This window comes from Phyllobates terribilis, unplaced genomic scaffold (assembly GCF_046119375.1).
Source record: "Phyllobates terribilis strain yellow unplaced genomic scaffold, ASM4611937v1 Scaffold_9__5_contigs__length_417890890, whole genome shotgun sequence".
NCBI lineage: Eukaryota > Metazoa > Chordata > Amphibia > Anura > Dendrobatidae > Phyllobates > Phyllobates terribilis.
In genome coordinates this window covers 394,988,852-395,009,357 of record NW_027362769.1, presented here as the reverse complement: position 1 = coordinate 395,009,357, position 20,506 = coordinate 394,988,852, and the positions used below count along the sequence as shown (strand labels likewise).

Here is a 20,506-nt window from a genome sequence, read left to right as displayed (position 1 = left end):
CTTGCGTCGCTTATGTTCCATGTCAGAGCGTTCGCTGGGGTCTTCCTGCCAGGACCTGACGCTGCGTCAATGCGTGGGGCATGTCCTCGACTTCGCGCGCTTCCAGCAGTTACGCCCCTCTTCTTCCTGCGCGGCGACCGGAAAGATGGCGGTCAGTGGCGGGAAACTCCAGAAAATGGCGGGAAAAGTTTCACCACTGAGTTTTACAGTCTTTTAAGGCGCACAGTACCCGGTGGCAACGGGCACAACTCCTTCCGTTGCCGCGGGCACGCAATCCTGTTCGTGACGCCAGTTAGAGAGATGTGGCGCCCAGGGGATGGGGACTACTTGGCGCCCGGGCCTTAATGCCTGGTCTTGGGGGGATGTCGCGGTGGTCGGCTCCTGGACCCGTACCCTGGGGTCTCTCTTAAAAAAGGGGAAAATGAAATGTCAAAGTTCGTGACGCCACCTGTCTTGTTTGGTGAGGATCACCAGCGCTGCGGCAGTCCACTGAGGCCGGTGTTACGGCAGCTTTGATGGTGTAGCTCCCCACAGGTGGAGCTAAGCCTCAGGGCAGCGATGTTTGACGAGGTGCACGATATGGCGGTGACCCAGCTGGGTCACAGGAAGAACATTGGACACACACACACAGTTTGCTTCTGTACCTTTTACTGGTGGGAATGCAGGTACCGTCCGGAGCACTGTAGGGTGAGGGGTGCACTGCAGGACTCTCCCCAGTGAGCAGGTGTAGGGCCTCCTGTTTCTTTGCCGCTTAGTGTTAGTCTCTGGCCTGCCTGGAGCTAGGCCTAACTTAGTCTCTGTTCTGCACCGGCTGATCCTGTGGTAGGGCCTTCTGTTGGAGTACACACTCCCTGGTATATGGGGCCTCGGTAACTCCTGACCCTGGTATAAGAGTCAGCGTTTGGTATTCCTGGAACCTGTAGTTCGCCAGGGGTTCTGGTTGTCTTCTGCTGGGTATAAAGAATCCCTGCAGACTCGGACACAGTGTCCGGGATATGGTTTCTGGGGTGAGCTGGTAAGGCTCCTCTGCCCCCAATGCTACTCACTCCTCTAGCCTTCGGCCTACTAGGGCCCTCACTAGGCTATACACACTGGCAGTTAGGTGGCTGCCTCTTCTGCTGCTCTCTGAGCGTCAGCAACGCTCCTAGCTCGCTTAACTCGAGCTGCTTGAGTCTGACTGAGCTCCACTGCAGACTGACCTGTTTCTCTGTGTCTCACTCTGCAGGAACTGGCTGTGGACTCCAGACTGTTCTGTCTCCACTCTCTTCCTGAGGAGAACTCACTCACAGACTCTCTCCTTCTGTGTCTGAGCAGAAACTAAAAACTGCTGAATCACTCCACCTTCCCTATTTATATCCCTATCAGGCTCCCTCTGGTGGTCTGAGGTGGAAGGTGGAGGTGTGTGTATGCTTTGAGGGCCTCTTGTGGAGAAAACCTGAAATGCACCCATCCAGGATCTGTGACTCCATGCACAGCAGGGCGTCACATGTGCGTGGGCATTTTTTATCTGCTCTTTGTAGATTTACTGTCACTTGTCTTGCAGGGTGATTGTTCCACGTAGCTCGCGGTAATTGTCGCAGGCCGCCAGGTAGATCTTTCTGGTGGTCCTCATCATCTGCCCGGCTCTCCGGTTGCAGCCTAATCCGCCTCTCCCCTTTTTTCATCCACCATGTCTCCTCATTCAGCAGGATTTCCTTAAAATAACCTCTGATCTTACGGATAACTCCGTCTTCAGTTCATCAATTTCAGTTTTAATCCTCTTTAGCTAAGCACGGAAAAGTCTTCCTATGCTTGGAGGCGCCATCAGCCTCGTCTCAGCCTCCCGGAGCCTCGCCACAGACTTACGAGATTCCTCTTTATCCTTACAGAGATGGCTCCTCGCCCGGGAGCCACAGATGGAAACAGACTCTGGAGGTCTCTGCAGCCCCCAGCCTGGGGAGGATGTATGGCCCATGTAACTGATGACACGGCCGCTCGTTTCCAGCACAAGTATTGATATCACAGTGCCAGGTTTTATGTCAATGAAGCTCATTCATCAATCAATGGGGAGTTCTGTAACTGTAAAGCCTTAGGGCCCCATGCATTATTGCATTTGCACCTTTTTTTTTTGCATATTTTTCTTTTTTATTTAACTTCTTGTCCCTTTTAAAGCCTATGTTATATGCGTTCACCGGCTTTATTTCACGCTTGCCATTTTGGCCAAGGTTTGAGGTTTCCAGGTGTTTCATTCTGATGAAACCTCGCAAATAATGAATCGAATCCTTTATGTTTCTATTTTTCACAATTCTCAAGATCTTGATTTGCAGTTAGTGAATTCGATAAACGGGAACTTCCCTACCTGGCCGTGCCCAAATAGCTGAGGATTTGTTCCAATGCATCAGTGCAGGTGTGATCTATCAGCCGAGGCCTCCGGCTGGTGTCGCTCATAGGGGTCACTATAGACTGCAATGATCAGGGTACAATGACGCTCTGGACCGGCTCATTGCCCCAGCTGCTGCAGAACTTCTTGTTTTAGATCCGGCTTGGACTGGGATGAGTGGATTACACCGCCGTTTGCTTTCAGGGCGCAGCTGCTATTCCTCCCACCGACATGCAGACTCCGAGTGTCCAGGGTGGAGCACGGGCAATGATTTCTTATTGATCTCACTCCAGACGCCTTACAGATCAATGTCCGCAGCTTTCCTTCCTTTGAATAAGGAAAGAATATGAAAACAAGGCCACACAGCGCTGTCCAGTGTCTAATATATACTATAATACATATACATTAGATTGTCCCTCTCAGGCTGCCATAGACCTGCATGAACCCAGAGAGGAGCAGAGAGCGGGGGCTGTGCACCTGTATGGAGCCCGGGTGACTCTGTGACGGATTGGCAGCTGATAATAACGGCTACTATAAGAGATCAAGGGCAGAACGGGCTGACAGAGGAAGAGAGCAGCACTCGGCGCCTCTTCTTGCCCTTTTCTTCCCCATACTCTCTCCTTGTGTGCTGTGTGCGGAGCCATTGATATACATTATATGAGCCGCCATAAAGCGATATTTGCTGGGCGCCAGATGTCATGTGCCCGGCATTAGGGGCAGAGGCTCTAGGCGACCCGGATTACCTCTTATCTACCTGCGCCCTTTGTCTCTCCGGGTCTCAGCAGCGCTCGGCTCCCGGAAACTGAAAATACAGCAGTAAAACTCCTAAGAGATGAGCAGTGATAGGGTTAATGTGATGTCACGGTACTGAATGATGGGCGCCATATGCTACCCAGTGTCAGAGGATGCTATATATACCGCTGATAACAGTCACAGTCACATCCCCGCGACTGATACCAGGTGAGTGGCTCATCCAGGACCTCTAGGACCATGGGGGCCACACTGCTGAGGCAACATAAGGGCCCTGTTACTATGACGCCCTGTATGAAGACATTAATATATAGGAATTGATGGTATACATCACTATAACAGCAGGGGTACTCTCAGTGGTAGATCATTATCAGTATAACATTGGGGGTACTCTCAGTGGTAGGTCATTATCAGTATAACATAGGGGGTACTCTCAGTGGTAGGTTATTATCAGTATAACATTGGGGTACTCTCAGTGGTAGGTGATTATCAGTATAACATTGGGGTACTCTCAGTAGTAGGTCATTATCAGTATAACATTGGGGGTACTCTCAGTGGTAGATCATTATCAGTATAACATTGGGGGTACTCTCAGTAGTAGGTCATTATCAGTATAACATTGGGGTACTCTCAGTAGTAGATTATTATCAGTATAACATTGGGGGTACTCTCAGTAGTAGATTATTATCAGTATAACATTGGGGTACTCTCAGTAGTAGGTCATTATCAGTATAACATTGGGGGTACTCTCAGTGGTAGATCATTATCAGTATAACATTGGGGGTACTCTCAGTAGTAGGTCATTATCAGTATAACATTGGGGGTACTCTCAGTAGTAGATCATTATCAGTATAACATTGGGGTACTCTCAGTGGTAGATCATTATCAGTATAACATTGGGGGTACTCTCAGTGGTAGATCATTATCAGTATAACATTGGGGGTACTCTCAGTGGTAGGTCATTATCAGTATAACATTGGGGTACTCTCAGTGGTGGATCATTATCAGTATAACATTGGGGTACTCTCAGTGGTAGATCATTATCAGTATAACATTGGGGTACTCTCAGTGGTAGGTCATTATCAGTATAACATTGGGGTACTCTCAGTGGTAGGTCATTATCAGTATAACATTGGGGTACTCTCAGTGGTAGATCATTATCAGTATAACATTGGGGTACTCTCAGTGGTAGGTCATTATCAGTATAACATTGGGGTACTCTCAGTGGTAGATCATTATCAGTATAACATTGGGGTACTCTCAGTGGTAGATCATTATCAGTATAACATTGGGGGTACTCTCAGTGGTAGGTCATTATCAGTATAACATTGGGGTACTCTCAGTGGTAGGTCATTATCAGTATAACATTGGGGGTACTCTCAGTGGTAGGTCATTATCAGTATAACATTGGGGTACTCTCAGTGGTAGGTCATTATCAGTATAACATTGGGGTACTCTCAGTGGTAGATCATTATCAGTATAACATTGGGGTACTCTCAGTGGTAGGTCATTATCAGTATAACATTGGGGTACTCTCAGTGGTAGGTCATTATCAGTATAACATTGGGGGTACTCTCAGTGGTAGGTCATTATCAGTATAACATTGGGGTACTCTCAGTGGTGGATCATTATCAGTATAACATTGGGGTACTCTCAGTGGTAGATCATTATCAGTATAACATTGGGGTACTCTCAGTGGTGGATCATTATCAGTATAACATTGGGGTACTCTCAGTGGTAGATCATTATCAGTATAACATTGGGGTACTCTCAGTGGTAGGTCATTATCAGTATAACATTGGGGGTACTCTCAGTGGTAGGTCATTATCAGTATAACATTGGGGTACTCTCAGTGGTAGATCATTATCAGTATAGCATTGGGATACTCTCAGTGGTAGATCATTATCAGTATAACATTGGGGTACTCTCAGTGGTAGGTCATTATCAGTATAACATTGAGGTACTCTCAGTGGTAGGTCATTATCAGTATAACATTGGGGGTACTCTCAGTGGTAGGTCATTATCAGTATAACATTGGGGTACTCTCAGTGGTAGGTCATTATCAGTATAACATTGGGGGTACTCTCAGTGGTAGGTCATTATCAGTATAACATTGGGGTACTCTCAGTGGTGGATCATTATCAGTATAACATTGGGGTACTCTCAGTGGTAGGTCAATATCAGTATAACACTGGGGTACTCTCAGTGGTAGGTTATTATCAGTATAACATTGGGGTACTCTCAGTGGTAGGTCATTATCAGTATAACACTGGGGGTACTCTCAGTGGTAGATCATTATCAGTATAACACTGGGGTACTCTCAGTGGTAGGTTATTATCAGTATAACATTGGGGTACTCTCAGTGGTAGGTCATTATCAGTATAACATTGGGGGTACTCTCAGTGGTAGGTCATTATCAGTATAACATTGGGGTACTCTCAGTGGTGGATCATTATCAGTATAACATTGGGGTACTCTCAGTGGTAGGTCATTATCAGTATAACACTGGGGGTACTCTCAGTGGTAGATCATTATCAGTATAACATTGGGGTACTCTCAGTGGTAGGTCATTATCAGTATAACACTGGGGGTACTCTCAGTGGTAGATCATTATCAGTATAACACTGGGGTACTCTCAGTGGTAGGTCATTATCAGTATAACACTGGGGGTACTCTCAGTGGTAGATCATTATCAGTATAACATTGGGGTACTCTCAGTGGTAGGTCATTATCAGTATAACACTGGGGTACTCTCAGTGGTAGGTTATTATCAGTATAACATTGGGGTACTCTCAGTGGTAGGTCATTATCAGTATAACATTGGGGGTACTCTCAGTGGTAGATCATTATCAGTATAACATTGGGGTACTCTCAGTGGTAGGTCATTATCAGTATAACATTGGGGGTACTCTCAGTGGTAGGTCATTATCAGTATAACATTGGGGGTACTCTCAATGGTAGGTCATTATCAGTATAACATTGGGGGTACACTCAGTGGTCGGTCATTATCACTATAACTTTGGGGGTACTCTCAGTGGTAGGTCATTATCAGTATAACATTGGGGTACTCTCAGTGGTAGATCATTATCAGCCTAACATTGGGGGTACTCTCAGTGGTAGGTCATTATCAGTATAACATTGGGGTACTCTCAGTGGTAGGTCATTATCAGTATAACATTGGGGTACTCTCAGAGGTAGGTCATTATCAGTATAACATTGGGGGTACTCTCAGTGGTAGATCATTATCAGTATAACACTGGGGTACTCTCAGTGGTAGATCATTATCAGTATAACATTGGGGTACTCTCAGAGGTAGGTCATTATCAGTATAACATTGGGGGTACTCTCAGTGGTAGATCATTATCAGTATAACATTGGGGTACTCTCAGTGGTAGGTCATTATCAGTATAACATTGGGGTACTCTCAGAGGTAGGTCATTATCAGTATAACATTGGGGGTACTCTCAGTGGTAGATCATTATCAGTATAACACTGGGGTACTCTCAGTGGTAGATCATTATCAGTATAACATTGGGGTACTCTCAGAGGTAGGTCATTATCAGTATAACATTGGGGGTACTCTCAGTGGTAGATCATTATCAGTATAACATTGGGGTACTCTCAGTAGTAGGTCATTATCAGTATAACATTGGGGTACTCTCAGAGGTAGGTCATTATCAGTATAACATTGGGGGTACTCAGTGGTAGATCATTATCAGTATAACATTGGGGGTACTCTCAGTGTTAGATCATTGTCAGTATAACATTGGGGGTACTCTCAGTGGTAGGTCATTATCAGTATAACATTGGGGGTACTCTCAGTGGTAGGTCATTATCAGTATAACATTGGGGGTACTCTCAGTGGTAGGTTATTATCAGTATAACATTGGGGTACTCTCAGTGGTAGATCATTATCAGTATAACATTGGGGTAGTCTCAGTGGTAGATCATTATCAGTATAACATAGGGGGTACTCTCAGTGGTAGGTCATTATCAGTATAACATTGGGGGTACTCTCAGTGGTAGATCATTATCAGTATAACATTGGGGTACTCTCAGTGGTAGGTCATTATCAGTATAACACTGGGGTGCTCTCAGTGGTAGATCATTATCAGTATAACATTGGGGGTACTCTCAGTGGTAGATCATTATCAGTATAACATTGGGGTACTCTCAGTGGTAGATCGTTATCAGTATAACATTGGGGTACTCTCAGTGGTAGGTCATTATCAGTATAACATTGGGGGTACTCTCAGTGGTAGGTCATTATCAGTATAACACTGGGGTACTCTCAGTGGTAGATCATTATCAGTATAACATTGGGGGTACTCTCAGTGGTAGATCATTATCAGTATAACATTGGGGGTACTCTCAGTGGTAGGTCATTATCAGTATAACACTGGGGTACTCTCAGTGGTAGATCATTATCAGTATAACATTGGGGGTACTCTCAGTGGTAGATCATTATCAGTATAACATTGGGGTACTCTCAGTGGTAGATCATTATCAGTATAACATTGGGGTACTCTCAGTGGTAGGTCATTATCAGTATAACACTGGGGTACTCTCAGTGGTAGGTCATTATCAGTATAACATTGGGGGTACTCTCAGTGGTAGGTCATTATCAGTATAACATTGGGGTACTATCAGTGGTAGATCATTATCAGTATAACATTGGGGTACTCTCAGTGGTAGGTCATTATCAGTATAACACTGGGGTACTCTCAGTGGTAGGTCATTATCAGTATAACATTGGGGTATTCTCAGTGGTAGGTCATTATCAGTATAACACTGGGGTACTCTCAGTGGTAGATCATTATCAGTATAACATTGGGGTACTCTCAGTAGTAGGTCATTATCAGTATAACATTGGGGGTACTCTCAGTGGTAGATCATTATCAGTATAACATTGGGGTACTCTCAGTGGTAGATCATTATCAGTATAACATTGGGGTAGTCTCAGTGGTAGGTCATTATCAGTATAACATTGGGGTACTCTCAGTAGTAGATCATTATCAGTATAACATTGGGGTACTCTCAGTGGTAGATCATTATCAGTATAACATTGGGGTACTCTCAGTGGTAGATCATTATCAGTATAACATTGGGGGTACTCTCAGTGGTAGGTCACTATCAGTATAACATTGGGGTAGTCTCAGTGGTAGATCATTATCAGTATAACATTGGGGTAGTCTCAGTGGTAGGTCATTATCAGTATAACATTGGGGGTACTCTCAGTGGTAGGTCATTATCAGTATAACACTGGGGTACTCTCAGTGGTAGATCATTATCAGTATAACATTGGGGTACTCTCAGTGGTAGGTCATTATCAGTATAACATTGGGGTACTCTCAGTGGTAGGTCATTATCAGTATAACATTGCGGGTACTCTCAGTGGTAGATCATTATCAGTATAACATTGGGGTACTCTCAGTGGTAGGTCATTATCAGTATTACATTGGGGGTACTCTCAGTGGTAGATCATTATCAGTATAACATTGGGGTACTCTCAGTGGTAGGTCATTATCAGTATAACATTGGGGGTACTCTCAGTGGTAGGTCATTATCAGTATAACATTGGGTTACTCTCAGTGGTAGATCATTATCAGTATAACATTGGGGTACTCTCAGTGGTAGGTCATTATCAGTATAACATTGGGGGTACTCTCAGCGGTAGATCATTATCAGTATAACATTGGGGTACTCTCAGTGGTAGGTCATTATCAGTATAACATTGGGGGTACTCTCAGTAGTAGATCATTATCAGTATAACATTGGGGGTACTCTCAGTGCTAGATCATTATCAGTATAACATTGGGGGTACTCTCAGTGGTAGGTCATTACCAGTATAACATTGGGGGTACTTTCAGTAGTAGGTCATTATCAGTATAACATTGGGGGTACTCTCAGTGGTAGGTCATTACCAGTATAACATTGGGGGTACTTTCAATAGTAGGTCATTATCAGTATAACATTGGGGGTACTCTCAGTGGTAGGTCATTATCAGTATAACATTGGGGGTACTCTCAGTGGTAGGACAGACAAGATACAGGAGCGGGTCTAGGTAATCGGCCCCTAGAAGGCGGGAGGAACAGGCTAGGAGCATGTTCAGACAGGCCTGGAAATACAGCCTCCAGGATAGGCAGACAAGAGAACACAGAACGGGACCTGGCACCTTCAGAGTGCAAGCACACACTGAATGAAACACAATGCTCAGGCAGGGATTGATTGGAGCAGCTGGGTTATATACCAGGTGACAGACAGCAATAGGCTGAGGACGCACAAGTGGTGTGACCCACAGCAGGTACAAAAAGCAGGAAGTGATCGGGCGCCGCCCTTAAGCAGCAGAAACAGACACAAACAGACAGCATGGAGGGAAGCCAGAGAGACATTCTGGACTGGAGATCAAGTGCGCGCTCTTGCACAGTGGGAGATGGACCACCATGCAAGGGCGCCGCCAGGTATGTTACAGTAGGTCAGGGCCGGCGTCAGCACCCGGCGCACCCGGGCAAATGCCGGGGCCCTGAGCAGGCAGAGGGGCCCACTGGCGGTCGCGCACCCTGCTGGGCTATGGGCGGAGGAGAGCGGTGTCAGCGCCCGCCCTTCTCCCCCGCTTGCTCAGGGCCCCGGCAGGCGGATACTTACCTCTCCCCGTGCCTCCGCAGATCAGCTGTCTTCCTGCTCTGCGCTCCCTGTGACGTCTCAGGTCAGAGGGCGCGGTGACGTCTTTACACCGCGCCCTCCCCTGAGCCGTCACAGGGAGCGCTGAGCGGGAAGACGCCGACAACGCTGGAGTTCGGACCCGAGCAGCGGGCAGCGGGCAGCAGGTAGCAGGTGAGGAGAAGGCAGGTGAGTATTTGATTTTTTTTTTTAATGTATGGAGGCATGGGGCAGTATAAAGAGAAGGGCGGGGGGCATCCTGCATGGGGCATTATAAAGAGAGGGGGGGACATCCTGCATGGGGCATTATAAAGAGAGGGGGGGACATCCTGCATGGGGCATTATAAAGAGAGGGGGGGGACATCCTGCATGGGGCATTATAAAGAGAGGGGGGGACATCCTGCATGGGGCATTATAAAGAGAGGGGGGGAGACATCCTGCATGGGGCATTATAAAGAGAGGGGGGGGACATCCTGCATGGGGCATTATAAAGAGAGGGGGGGACATCCTGCATGGGGCATTATAAAGAGAGGGGGGGACATCCTGCATGGGGCATTATAAAGAGAGGGGGGGACATCCTGCATGGGGCATTATAAAGAGAGGGGGGGGACATCCTGCATGGGGCATTATAAAGAGAGGGGGGGACATCCTGCATGGGGCATTATAAAGAGAGGGGGGGGGGACATCCTGCATGGGGCATTATAAAGAGAGGGGGGGACATCCTGCATGGGGCATTAAAAAGAGAGGGGGGGGGGACATCCTGCATGGGGCATTAAAAAGAGAGGGGGGGGACATCCTGCATGGGGCATTATAAAGAGAGGGGGGGGACATCCTGCATGGGGCATTATAAAGAGGAGGGGTGACAGCCTGCATGGGGCATTATAAAGAGGAGGGGTGACATCCTGCATGGGGCATTATAAAGAGGGGGGGGGGACATCCTGCATGGGGCATTATAAAGAGGAGGGGTGACAGCCTGCATGGGGCATTATAAAGAGGAGGGGTGACATCCTGCATGGGGCATTATAAAGAGGATGGGGGACATCCTGCATGGGGCATTATAAAGAGGAGGGGTGACATCCTGCATGGGGCATTATAAAGAGGAGGGGGGGACATCCTGCATGGGGCATTATAAAGAGAGGGGGGGGACATCCTGCATGGGGCATTATAAAGAGGAGGGGTGACAGCCTGCATGGGGCATTATAAAGAGGGGGGGGGGGGCATCCTGCATGGGGCATTATAAAGAGGAGGGGTGACATCCTGCATGGGGCATTATAAAGAGGAGGGGTGACAGCCTGCATGGGGCATTATAAGGTGGGGAACAGCCTGCATGGGGCATTATAAAGGGGGGGGCAGCCTGTATGGGGCATTATGTGGGGGGTAACAGCCTGCATGGAGCATTATAAGGGGGGGACAGCCTGTATGGGGCATTATATGGGGACCGGTATCCTGTATGGAGCGTTATATGGGGGCCAGTATTCCGTATGGGGGCCAGTATTCCGTATGGAGCCTTATATGGGGGCCAGTATTCCGTATGGAGCCTTATATGGGGGCCAGTATTCCGTATGGAGCCTTATATGGGGGCCAGTATTCCGCATGGAGCCTTATATGGGGGTCAGTATTCCGCATGGAACCTTATATGGGGGTCAGTATTCCGCATGGAACCTTATATGGGGGTCAGTATTCCACATGGAGCTTTATATGGGGGCCAGTATTCCGTATGGGGCCTTATATGGGGGCCAGTATTCCGTATGAAGCGTTATATGGGGGCCAGTATTCCGTATGGAGCCTTATATGGGGGCCACTATTCTGTGTGGAGTGATTCACTGGTTTCTGAGCTATTGTGGAATTTACAGTAGATATCACTCATGTAATGTAAGAAGTGAAATCTTTGCATTGTACTATATATATATATTTCGCTGCGGTATCTGTGCATCATGAATCGTGGTATGTGTTAAAGGGGCCACTGAGACTCTTTCGCCCGGGGCCCAGAAAAACCTGGAGCCGGCCCTGCAGTAGGTCATTATCAGTATAACATTGGGGTACTCTCTGTAGTAGGTCATTATCAGTATAACATTGGGGGTACTCTCAGTGGTAGATCATTATCAGTATAACATTGGGGGTACTCTCAGTGGTAGGTCATTATCAGTATAACATTGGGGGTACTCTCAGTGGTAGATCATTATCAGTATAACATTGGGGTACTCTCAGTGGTAGATCATTACCAGTATAACATTGGGAGTACTCTCAGTAGTAGGTCATTATCAGTATAACATTGGGGATACTCTCAGTGGTAGGTCATTATCAGTATAACATTGGGAGTACTCTCAGTGGTAGGTCATTATCAGTATAACATTGGGGTACTCTCAGTGGTAGATCATTATCAGTATAACATTGGGGGTACTCTCAGTGGTGGATCATTATCAGTATAACATTGGGGTACTCTCAGTAGTAGGTCATTATCAGTATAACATTGGGGGTACTCTCAGTGGTAGATCATTATCAGTATAACATTGGGGTACTCTCAGTGGTAGATCATTATCAGTATAACATTGGGGATACTCTCAGTGGTAGATCATTATCAGTATAACATTAGGGATACTCTCAGTGGTAGGTCATTACCAGTATAACATTGGGGGTACTCTCAGTAGTAGGTCATTATCAGTATAACATTGGGGGTACTCTCAGTGGTAGGTCATTATCAGTATAACATTGGGGGTACTCTGAGTGGTAGGTCATTATCAGTATAACATTGGGGGTACTCTGAGTGGTAGGTCATTATCAGTATAACATTGGGGTACTCTGAGTGGTAGGTCATTATCAGTATAACATTGGGGTACTCTGAGTGGTAGGTCATTATCAGTATAACATTGGGGTACTCTCAGTAGTAGGTCATTATCAGTATAACATTGGGGTACTCTCTGTAGTAGGTCATTATCAGTATAACATTGGGGGTACTCTCAGTGGTAGATCATTATCAGTATAACATTGGGGGTACTCTCAGTGGTAGGTCATTATCAGTATAACATTGGGGGTACTCTCAGTGGTAGATCATTATCAGTATAACATTGGGGTACTCTCAGTGGTAGATCATTACCAGTATAACATTGGGAGTACTCTCAGTAGTAGGTCATTATCAGTATAACATTGGGGATACTCTCAGTGGTAGGTCATTATCAGTATAACATTGGGAGTACTCTCAGTGGTAGGTCATTATCAGTATAACATTGGGGTACTCTCAGTGGTAGATCATTATCAGTATAACATTGGGGGTACTCTCAGTGGTGGATCATTATCAGTATAACATTGGGGTACTCTCAGTAGTAGGTCATTATCAGTATAACATTGGGGGTACTCTCAGTGGTAGATCATTATCAGTATAACATTGGGGTACTCTCAGTGGTAGATCATTATCAGTATAACATTGGGGATACTCTCAGTGGTAGATCATTATCAGTATAACATTAGGGATACTCTCAGTGGTAGGTCATTACCAGTATAACATTGGGGGTACTCTCAGTAGTAGGTCATTATCAGTATAACATTGGGGGTACTCTCAGTGGTAGGTCATTATCAGTATAACATTGGGGGTACTCTGAGTGGTAGGTCATTATCAGTATAACATTGGGGGTACTCTGAGTGGTAGGTCATTATCAGTATAACATTGGGGTACTCTGAGTGGTAGGTCATTATCAGTATAACATTGGGGTACTCTGAGTGGTAGGTCATTATCAGTATAACATTGGGGTACTCTCAGTAGTAGGTCATTATCAGTATAACATTGGGGTACTCTCAGTGGTAGGTCATTATCAGTATAACATTGGGGGTACTCTGAGTGGTAGGTCATTATCAGTATAACATTGGGGGTACTCTGAGTGGTAGGTCATTATCAGTATAACATTGGGGTACTCTTAGTGGTAGGTCATTATCAGTATAACATTGGGGTACTCTCAGTGGTAGGTCATTATCAGTATAACATTGGGGTACTCTCAGTGGTAGGTCATTATCAGTATAACATTGGGGTACTCTCAGTAGTAGGTCATTATCAGTATAACATTGGGGGTACTCTCAGTGGTAGGTCATTATCAGTATAACATTGGGGGTACTCTCAGTGGTAGGTGATTATCAGTATAACATTGGGGTACTCTCAGTGGTAGGTCATTATCAGTATAACATTGGGGGTACTCTCAGTGGTAGGTCATTATCAGTATAACATTGGGGGTACTCTGAGTGGTAGGTCATTATCAGTATAACATTGGGGTACTCTTAGTGGTAGGTCATTATCAGTATAACATTGGGGTACTCTCAGTGGTAGGTCATTATCAGTATAACATTGGGGTACTCTCAGTGGTAGGTCATTATCAGTATAACATTGGGGTACTCTCAGTAGTAGGTCATTATCAGTATAACATTGGGGGTACTCTCAGTGGTAGGTCATTATCAGTATAACATTGGGGGTACTCTCAGTGGTAGATCATTATCAGTATAACATTGGGGGTACTCTCAGTGGTAGGTCATTATCAGTATAACATTGGGGGTACTCTCAGTGGTAGGTCATTATCAGTATAACATAGGGGGTACTCTCAGTGGTAGGTCATTATCAGTATAACATTGGGGGTACTCTGAGTGGTAGGTCATTATCAGTATAACATTGGGGGTACTCTCAGTGGTAGGTCATTATCAGTATAACATTGGGGGTACTCTCAGTAGTAGGTCATTATCAGTATAACATTGGGGGTACTCTGAGTGGTAGGTCATTATCAGTATAACATTGGGGGTACTCTCAGTGGTAGGTCATTATCAGTATAACATTGGGGGTACTCTCGGTAGTAGATCATTATCAGTATAACATTGGGGTACTCTCGGTAGTAGATCATTATCAGTATAACATTGGGGTACTCTCAGTAGTAGGTTATTATCAGTATAACATTGGGGTACTCTCAGTGGTAGGTCATTATCAGTATAACATTGGGGGTACTCTCAGTGGTAGGTCATTATCAGTATAACATTGGGGTACTCTCAGTGGTAGGTCATTATCAGTATAACATTGGGGGTACTCTCAGTGGTAGGTCATTATCAGTATAACATTGGGGGTACTCTCATTGGTAGGTCATTATCAGTATAACATTGGGGGTACTCTCAGTAGTAGGTCATTATCAGTATAACATTGGGGGTACTCTGAGTGGTAGGTCATTATCAGTATAACATTGGGGGTACTCTCAGTGGTAGGTCATTATCAGTATAACATTGGGGGTACACTCAGTAGTAGGTCATTATCAGTATAACATTGGGGGTACTCTCGGTAGTAGATCATTATCAGTATAACATTGGGGTACTCTCAGTAGTAGGTTATTATCAGTATAACATTGGGGTACTCTCAGTGGTAGGTCATTATCAGTATAACATTGGGGGTACTCTCAGTGGTAGGTCATTATCAGTATAACATTGGGGTACTCTCAGTGGTAGGTTATTATCAGTATAACATTGGGGTACTCTCAGTAGTAGGTCATTATCAGTATAACATTGGGGTACTCTCAGTGGTAGGTCATTATCAGTATAACATTGGGGGTACTCTCAGTGGTAGATCATTATCAGTATAACATTGGGGTACTCTCAGTGGTAGATCATTATCAGTATAACATTGGGGTACTCTCAGTGGTAGATCATTATCAGTATAACATTGGGGTACTCTCAGTGGTAGGTCATTATCAGTATAACATTGGGGTACTCTCAGTAGTAGGTCATTATCAGTATAACATTGGGGTACTCTCAGTGGTAGGTCATTATCAGTATAACATTGGGGGTACTCTCAGTAGTAGGTCATTATCAGTATAACATTGGGGTACTCTCAGTAGTAGGTTATTATCAGTATAACATTGGGGTACTCTCAGTGGTAGGTCATTATCAGTATAACATTGGGGGTACTCTCAGTGGTAGGTCATTATCAGTATAACATTGGGGTACTGTCAGTGGTAGGTCATTATCAGTATAACATTGGGGGTACTGTCAGTGGTAGATCATTATCAGTATAACATTGGGGGTACTCTCAGTGGTAGGTCATTGTCAGTATAACATTGGGGGTACTCTCAGTAGTAGGTCATTATCAGTTTAACAGTGGGGGTACTCTCAGTGGTAGGTAATTATCAGTATAACATTGGGGGTACTCTCAGTGGTAGGTCATTATCAGTATAAAATTGGGGGTACTCTCAGTAGTAGGTCATTATCAGTATAACATTGGGGGTAGTCTCAGTGGTAGGTCATTATCAGTATAACATTAGGGTACTCTCAGTAGTAGGTCATTATCAGTATAACATTGGGGTACTCTCAGTAGTAGATCATTATCAGTATAACATTGGGGTACTCTCAGTAGTAGGTTATTATCAGTATAACATTGGGGTACTCTCAGTGGTAGGTCATTATCAGTATAACATTGGGGTACTCTCAGTGGTAGATCATTATCAGTATAACATTGGGGGTACTCTCAGTAGTAGGTCATTATCAGTATAACATTGGGGGTAATCTCAGTGGTAGATCATTATCAGTATAACATTGGGGGTACTCTCAGTGGTAGGTCATTATCAGTATAACATTGGGGTACTCTCAGTAGTAGGTTATTATCAGTATAACATTGGGGGTACTCTCAGTAGTAGGTCATTATCAGTATAACATTGGGGGTACTCTCAGTGGTAGATCATTATCAGTATAACATTGGGGGTACTCTCAGTGGTAGATCATTATCAGTATAACATTGGGGGTACTCTCAGTGGTAGGTCATTATCAGTATAACATTGGGGTACTCTCAGTAGTAGGTCATTATCAGTATAACATTGGGGTACTCTCAGTAGTAGGTTATTATCAGTATAACATTGGGGTACTCTCAGTGGTAGGGCATTATCAGTATAACATTGGGGTACTCTCAGTGGTAGATCATTATCAGTATAACATTGGGGGTACTCTCAGTAGTAGGTCATTATCAGTATAACATTGGGGGTACTCTCAGTGGTAGATCATTATCAGTATAACATTGGGGGTACTCTCAGTGGTAGGTCATTATCAGTATAACATTAGGGTACTCTCAGTGGTAGGTCATTATCAGTATAACATTGGGGGTACTCTCATTGGTAGGTCATTATCAGTATAACATTGGGGGTACTCTCAGTAGTAGGTCATTATCAGTATAACATTGGGGGTACTCTCAGTGGTAGGTCATTATCAGTATAACATTGGGGGTACTCTCAGTGGTAGGTCATTATCAGTATAACATTGGGGGTACTCTCAGTGGTAGGTCATTATCAGTATAACATTGGGGGTACTCTCAGTGGTAGGTCATTATCAGTATAACATTGGGGGTACTCTCAGTAGTAGGTCATTATCAGTATAACATTGGGGGTACTCTGAGTGGTAGGTCATTATCAGTATAACATTGGGGGTACTCTCAGTAGTAGGTCATTATCAGTATAACATTGGGGGTACTCTCAGTGGTAGGTCATTATCAGTATAACGTTGGGGGTACTCTCGGTAGTAGATCATTATCAGTATAACATTGGGGTACTCTCAGTAGTAGGTTATTATCAGTATAACATTGGGGTACTCTCAGTGGTAGGTCATTATCAGTATAACATTGGGGGTACTCTCAGTGGTAGGTCATTATCAGTATAACATTAGGGTACTCTCAGTGGTAGGTCATTATCAGTATAACATTGGGGGTACTCTCATTGGTAGGTCATTATCAGTATAACATTGGGGTACTCTCAGTGGTAGGTCATTATCAGTATAACATTGGGGGTACTCTCAGTGGTAGGTCATTATCAGTATAACATTGGGGTACTCTCAGTGGTAGGTCATTATCAGTATAACATTGGGGGTACTCTCAGTAGTAGGTCATTATCAGTATAACATTGGGGTACTCTCAGTAGTAGGTCATTATCAGTATAACATTGGGGTACTCTCAGTGGTAGGTCATTATCAGTATAACATTGGGGGTACTCTCAGTGGTAGGTCATTATCAGTATAACATTGGGGGTACTCTGAGTGGTAGGTCATTATCAGTATAACATTGGGGGTACTCTCAGTGGTAGGTCATTATCAGTATAACATTGGGGGTACTCTCAGTAGTAGGTCATTATCAGTATAACATTGGGGGTACTCTCAGTGGTAGGTCATTATCAGTATAACATTGGGGGTACTCTCGGTAGTAGATCATTATCAGTATAACATTGGGGTACTCTCAGTAGTAGGTTATTATCAGTATAACATTGGGGTACTCTCAGTAGTAGGTTATTATCAGTATAACATTGGGGTACTCTCAGTGGTAGGTCATTATCAGTATAACATTGGGGGTACTCTCAGTGGTAGGTCATTATCAGTATAACATTGGGGGTACTCTCATTGGTAGGTCATTATCAGTATAACATTGGGGGTACTCTCAGTAGTAGGTCATTATCAGTATAACATTGGGGGTACTCTCATTGGTAGGTCATTATCAGTATAACATTGGGGTACTCTCAGTAGTAGGTCATTATCAGTATAACATTGGGGGTACTCTCAGTAGTAGGTCATTATCAGTATAACATTGGGGTACTCTCAGTGGTAGGTCATTATCAGTATAACATTGGGGGTACTCTCATTGGTAGGTCATTATCAGTATAACATTGGGGTACTCTCAGTAGTAGGTCATTATCAGTATAACATTGGGGGTACTCTCATTGGTAGGTCATTATCAGTATAACATTGGGGTACTCTCAGTAGTAGGTCATTATCAGTATAACATTGGGGTACTCTCAGTAGTAGGTCATTATCAGTATAACATTGGGGTACTCTCAGTGGTAGGTCATTATCAGTATAACATTGGGGGTACTCTCAGTAGTAGGTCATTATCAGTATAACATTGGGGTACTCTCAGTGGTAGGTCATTATCAGTATAACATTGGGGGTACTCTCAGTGGTAGGTCATTATCAGTATAACATTGGGGTACTCTCAGTGGTAGGTCATTATCAGTATAACATTGGGGTACTCTCAGTGGTAGGTCATTATCAGTATAACATTGGGGGTACTCTCAGTGGTAGATCATTATCAGTATAACATTGGGGGTACTCTCAGTAGTAGGTTATTATCAGTATAACATTGGGGTACTCTCAGTAGAAGGTTATTATCAGTATAACATTGGGGTACTCTCAGTGGTAGGTCATTATCAGTATAACATTGGGGGTACTCTCAGTGGTAGGTCATTATCAGTATAACATTGGGGTACTCTCAGTGGTAGGTCATTATCAGTATAACATTGGGGTACTCTCAGTGGTAGGTCATTATCAGTATAACATTGGGGGTACTCTCAGTAGTAGGTCATTATCAGTATAACATTGGGGGTACTCTCATTGGTAGGTCATTATCAGTATAACATTGGGGTACTCTCAGTGGTAGGTCATTATCAGTATAACATTGGGGGTACTCTCAGTGGTAGATCATTATCAGTATAACATTGGGGGTACTCTCAGTGGTAGGTCATTATCAGTATAACATTGGGGGTACTCTCAGTAGTAGGTCATTATCAGTATAACATTGGGGGTACTCTCAGTGGTAGGTCATTATCAGTATAACATTGGGGGTACTCTCAGTAGTAGGTCATTATCAGTATAACATTGGGGGTACTCTCAGTGGTAGGTCATTATCAGTATAACATTGGGGTACTCTCAGTGGTAGGTCATTATCAGTATAACATTGGGGTACTTTCAGTGGTAGGTCATTATCAGTATAACATTGGGGGTACTCTCAGTGGTAGATCATTATCAGTATAACATTGGGGGTACTCTCAGTGGTAGATCATTATCAGTATAACATTGGGGGTACTCTCAGTGGTAGGTCATTATCAGTATAACATTGGGGGTACTCTCAGTAGTAGGTCATTATCAGTATAACATTGGGGGTACTCTCAGTGGTAGGTCATTATCAGTATAACATTGGGGGTACTCTCAGTAGTAGGTCATTATCAGTATAACATTGGGATACTCTCAGTGGTAGGTCATTATCAGTATAACATTGGGGGTACTCTCAGTGGTAGATCATTATCAGTATAACATTGGGGGTACTCTCAGTAGTAGGTCATTATCAGTATAACATTGGGGGTACTCTCAGTGGTAGGTCATTATCAGTATAACATTGGGGGTACTCTCAGTAGTAGGTCATTATCAGTATAACATTGGGGGTACTCTCAGTGGTAGGTCATTATCAGTATAACATTGGGGGTACTCTCAGTGGTAGATCATTATCAGTATAACAATGGGGGTACTCTCAGTAGTAGGTCATTATCAGTATAACATTGGGGGTACTCTCAGTAGTAGGTCATTATCAGTTTAACAGTGGGGGTACTCTCAGTGGTAGGTCATTATCAGTATAACATTGGGGGTACTCTCAGTGGTAGGTCATTATCAGTATAACATTGGGGGTACTCTCAGTAGTAGGTCATTATCAGTATAACATTGGTGTACTCTTAGTGGTAGGTCATTATCAGTATAACATTGGGGGTAGTCTCAGTGGTAGGTCATTATCAGTATAACATTGGGGTACTCTCAGTAGTAGGTCATTATCAGTATAACATTGGGGTACTCTCAGTAGTAGATCATTATCAGTATAACATTGGGGTACTCTCAGTAGTAGGTTATTATCAGTATAACATTGGGGTACTCTCAGTGGTAGGTCATTATCAGTATAACATTGGGGTACTCTCAGTGGTAGATCATTAT

General features: G+C 44.3%; 1 protein-coding gene across 1 annotated transcript in view; it reads left to right on the top strand.

Moving 5' to 3' along the window:
• Positions 1-3,190: 3,190 nt before the first annotated feature.
• LOC141162568 (zymogen granule membrane protein 16-like) overlaps positions 3,191-20,506 on the top strand; it is a 37,968-nt gene continuing 20,652 nt past the window's right edge. Inside the window, exon 1 of the mRNA XM_073648800.1 lies at positions 3,191-3,319. The gene's annotated coding sequence lies outside the window, so the exon portion shown is untranslated. The remainder of the gene's footprint in view (positions 3,320-20,506) is intronic.